The sequence below is a fragment of the Penaeus japonicus genome, unplaced genomic scaffold (genome assembly GCF_977035675.1).
Source record: "Penaeus japonicus unplaced genomic scaffold, GWHDUDI00000001_assembly GWHDUDI00000040, whole genome shotgun sequence".
Classification (NCBI taxonomy): Eukaryota; Metazoa; Arthropoda; class Malacostraca; order Decapoda; family Penaeidae; genus Penaeus; species Penaeus japonicus.
The window spans coordinates 5253732-5258731 of NW_028234442.1; the positions used below are offsets into that span (position 1 = coordinate 5253732).

At 30.8% G+C, this 5000-nt stretch overlaps 1 long non-coding RNA gene across 1 annotated transcript; it reads left to right on the forward strand.

Annotated features, from left to right (window-relative positions):
• The first annotated feature begins 2750 nt into the window (after nt 1-2750).
• Nucleotides 2751-4188, forward strand: LOC147466861 (uncharacterized). Its single transcript, XR_015190733.1, has 3 exons — nt 2751-2887; nt 3375-3571; nt 3713-4188. It is a non-coding gene; the product is annotated as an uncharacterized LOC147466861 (long non-coding RNA).
• The last annotated feature ends 812 nt before the right edge of the window (nt 4189-5000 follow it).

A 5000-nucleotide genomic window follows, 5' to 3' on the forward strand; every position in this document is an offset into this window, starting at 1 on the left:
ACACTTTTTTAAGGACTCACCACTAATCCTTTCAGGTGTCATGTTCAGTAAGTTCTGCATGTTGCAAAAGGGGGAAGGGGGTATGCAACATATTGAGAACCGCTCGATAAAAGTAGATATACATGTATATATGTATATATATAATAATAATGGGTTCCACGTGTCTTTGGAAACACTTATGGACCATCTTTCTAATTATTTTCTAATTATAGTGGTGTGTCCTTATATACACACACACACGAGCCCCGCCCTCGCTTTAATTAAAGTTATCTGTGGTTCCTACGTGCATGCGCATTGATATGCAAATATAAATTATTCGCTATTTTGATTAAACTTTTTTATTACTTACGGATTAATATTTTGGTTCAGCTACCATTTGTATTTCTTGTGAATGTATACGACGCTCAAAAGATTTGCTTCTGTATCAAAATATTTCCGTTTTCAAGTTGAAGTATATTACATCATCATAGCAGATATTTAGAAATGAATAATGATTTAGCTTTTGTGTTGTTATGTAGTTATTGGTGTTTCACTGCAGGTACTTGTTTGATATTTGACCCTTAATTTGCACTCAATTCAAATATATTATTAGATAATTGTAACAAAGCTCTCTATGTGGTAAATCCAGGTAATTGCTTACCACTATAATTATTTACTGGATGTGCATTCCTATCACAACACTATATGTTCTTCTGCTTAAGAGTTTAAATTTCAGTATTATGATTATACTCATAGATGTGTGTTGATATATATATATATATATATATATATATATATATATATATATATATATATATATATATATGTATATTTATTTGTTTATTTATTTATTTATTTATTTATATGTATGTATGTATATACATACATACATGTGTATATATACATATATATATATATATATATATATATATATATTTTTTTTTTTTTTTTTTTTTTTTTATGTATGTATGTATATATATACATATATATCTATATATATCTATATATATAGATATATATATACATATATACATATATATATATACATATACATATATATATATTTATATATTCATACATATATATATTATATATAACATATATACATATATATATATATATATATATATATATATATATATATATATATATATATATATATATATATATTGAAGCTATGGAATAGTGTACAATAAGAATTATTATAAGAAAAACAAAAGCATTGTAATCTATTGAAATTACCCATTTCGGTATAAAAGAAAACGTGCTGTCAAAAGAAGCGAAAAACGAGCACCAGTAGCGGTATGTTTGAAAGCCGATATTTAACCAATGAAATGAGATATCACGAATCACGTAGTTCTGTATAAGATACCTTAGGTTATTGATAACGTCACAAAAAATAGAGAATAGAGCCAACGTTCTGCGTAAAAATGGTGACGTGTCGTGAACGACGTCACACAAAGGGACCCTTGAGGTCAAGCGAGGGGCGACCGCACGAAGACCTGGTCACGCCCGGAGCGAGGTGACATGAGGCGAGCCGAGGGGAACACGAGCAGGAGGTTCTATCTGTCCTATCTGAGGGGAGAGTGTACTTCACTTAGAGAGTGGAAGGGTATTTCAGCAGGGTTAATATTTCAATTAACATGTATAGAGGGATAATGATGGTATTTGCTATAAAGAAAAAATATATATACATAAGAGGAAGATATATTCGCAAATCTTGCCTCAAACGCCAACTTCCTCGCCATTCCGAGTTTACCAAATTAAATCCGCTAATAGTAAGTGTTCCTTTCTGTTATGCCAGGAATGGGAAACCACATATTGTTATAATAAAACACATTGGTAAGATAGTACTTGAATTACATACTATGTTGTTACTGGTAGTAATTTAACGTAACATATATTGTAAAATTTTATATGTGAAATTTAGATTGAACTTGGTATGTAAACCTATGCAATCTTACAAAGTGATGAATTAGTATTCATTTTTGAACCAATGACTATGGTAAATTTATTAAAAACTTTGGATGTTATGTCTCAAAAATATTAGTGAGACTGTTGATAAATCTCTGTTACACGTTCCTAAAGTAAAGTAAATTCTCAGGAACGAATTCAAATACATTGAAGAAATATATATGATTGTAAGCATCAAACAATTAAGTACTCAGTCAATTTGAATATATACTGCTAGAAGGGAAACGTATTACTGTAAAATCAAACACTAAAATTTTGAAATATATTATTAATCATAATTTAAAATAGTCATTCCTCTCACTTCAGAATGACTATCTAATACTATGCATATACTTTTATGTTAACATGTATATGTGTGAATTTGTATGTGCAATTACATAGTAATATGTATTTTATAATATTAATTCATATAATATGTGTAAGTGAGTTAAATCCTAAATTATATAAATACATTGAAAACGAAACTATAAGAACTAAAGGGCCGTTTTTTTAAACTTCGTACCGGCCCGAACGAATACCTTACCAACCCGAATATGAAAAATCGGATTAGTTAAACGGAATTTGTTTGGGCTCGCCCGAAGATATTATAGCCACCCTAACGAAAAAAAATGCGATCGGCTAACCCTCCCCAGAGCCGTCCCGAATCGAAATTATTACAACAAAAAACAAAAAGCTTCTTCTCTAATAAAACTAAAACATTTATATGAACCGACTGTATTTTAATTCATACCATAGTAGGCTTTGCAAAGTGTCTCTTAATCATCAGATATTTTGTCGGAGAATTTTGTTGACACCATTGAATTTTGGAACACATCAACAGCGTTCCACGAATAATCAAAAACGAAACCTGTCTCCTGAGCTCTTATCTACGACTTCGTGCGTCAAAAGTCAACTTCAATGCTGAACAAACGACACCAATAACATTTTTAAGAAGGTAAGAAGCACATAAGAAGTGGTTGACGTGCATTAATAGACATATTTAGGCCAGTGAGGTGAAGGTACTGTCAGCCTGTACCGTGTCCAGTATCGCGGTTTTCTTGCTTCTTCAGCTGTTATCACTCCCACTTAAAAATAGTTATTAGAAAAACGGAAATCAGTCATTAAACTGTATTTCATCATGGTATTGTCATCCTTTAATGTACTTAGTTTGTGCAGAATCATTAAACTCCTATACTTGATGTCACATTTAATAGAAAATCATAATTTACATTTTTGCTAAGTAATAAATTGATATAGGATTTGAGTCAGTTTTTTAAATTATTATTTGACGTAATGAAACCTATGTGCAATGATTTATATATCTGAAGTTAATGCTATCAATTAATTGTTCAGAATATGACCTTATGAAGCAATTTTGTGGCCTCCATGCTTTATGTATATTTGGGAATTGTGTACTATTGTGTGAATCCTCTTTATTATAGGTAATAATGGTAATGTGGACCAAGTTGAGGAAGTGGAGGAGGTCTGTCTGCCACGTTTAGTGGTGAGAGATAGAAGGATCCAGTTGTCATGCAGTCAGAGGAGGAGTTCTTGAAACGTTATCAACTGCCAAAGCAGTGCACCAGAAACCTGCTTCAGAAAATCAGCAGAAAATTACCCACAGCAAGAGATGGCAGATGTAATTATTCTTCTTTCAAAATAATGCTGGTTATACAAAATATTATTAGTATAAATATGATATAAAATACTATATACTAATGTATGGGTGTGTGGAATTTAAACTATGGTGCTGATACATATTTTCTTTTATTTTTAATAGGTTGCAGCTTGTGTTATGTTGCATAATCTAGCCACAACTGAGAATATTGATATTGCCAAAGAAGAAGACACATATGAACTGAGAGCATGATGCAGTACACTGCGAAAATAATGATAATCGTTTAGGGTTTGATGTCAGAAAATGTTTGTGAACAATGGTTTTAGGATGGCTTAGCAGTCAGAGAATTTCTGGATGAATCATTAATTTCCACTTTAAGCATATTTCTACTTACTTTATATTACCTGTATATTAAAAAGAATTGCTTATAGTAAATTGCAGTAATTATTTTTGGTATCAGGAACCGTCATATCAAACATTTACCTTATCATTGTTTATAAGTGAAATAAGACCTTGTCAGAAACCTTGTCAATCAGTGTTTTTTTTTCTGATTCTTTATTAGTAAGATGAGACATATTTTCTGTTTTGAAATATTTCCTTATCAATGGAACCATAGGAGATGTCAAGATATATATATATATATATATATATATATATATATATATATATATATATATATATATATATATATATATATATATTTATTTTTTATTTATTTTTTTTTTTCTTTCTTTTTTAAGTCGCAAATAACTATGTGCAGATTTTTTCTCTCTTTTTTGTGTGAAATACGACTTGTCTATTTACTTATATTTAGTTATCTACTTAACTGGGAAATGTCTAGATTTTTACATTTTCCTTTTTGATGTCTGAAGTCATGTTATTTAGTCTGTTGCATTAGTTATTAGTGGGATATGAATTTTCTAGTAAAAACATTTAAATTATATATGCAAAAAGAGGCCTTTGCATGTATGTTTTTGATTACTTTTATCATAAGAATGAAATAAAAGAGCTATGTAGATTTTGTTGTTTTATTTCATGCTTTTGCAGCATTTATGTTTTTTCCAGATTTTGTGCCGTGAAGTTGCAAATATTGCTTTGCATCACCTAAAAATGAAATTATTTCATCTGCAACCCTTTAAAGTCACTTGAAACTCTTTCTGCAGATGCACGAACTGCTTCACAAGACTTGGAGAATTCCTTTCTAATTTCATTCGCCTGTAAGAGTTGGGCATCATGGAGCTTTTTGTTGTTCAGGCTAATAGCCTTGTAGCATTACTCCCTCTCTGAGATTTGGTCCCTCTTTTTGCCCTTCCTATGAGTTGTTGAAGAAGGTGATGAAATGGTTGAAGGAGATGGTGGTTCACCACAGGCAGATGGTGGAACTGGGGTTAGTGGTGGAGCTGTTGGCAGAGAGGGTTTTCTAGGAAGTAAAGGAGGTCCTAGAGGGCTT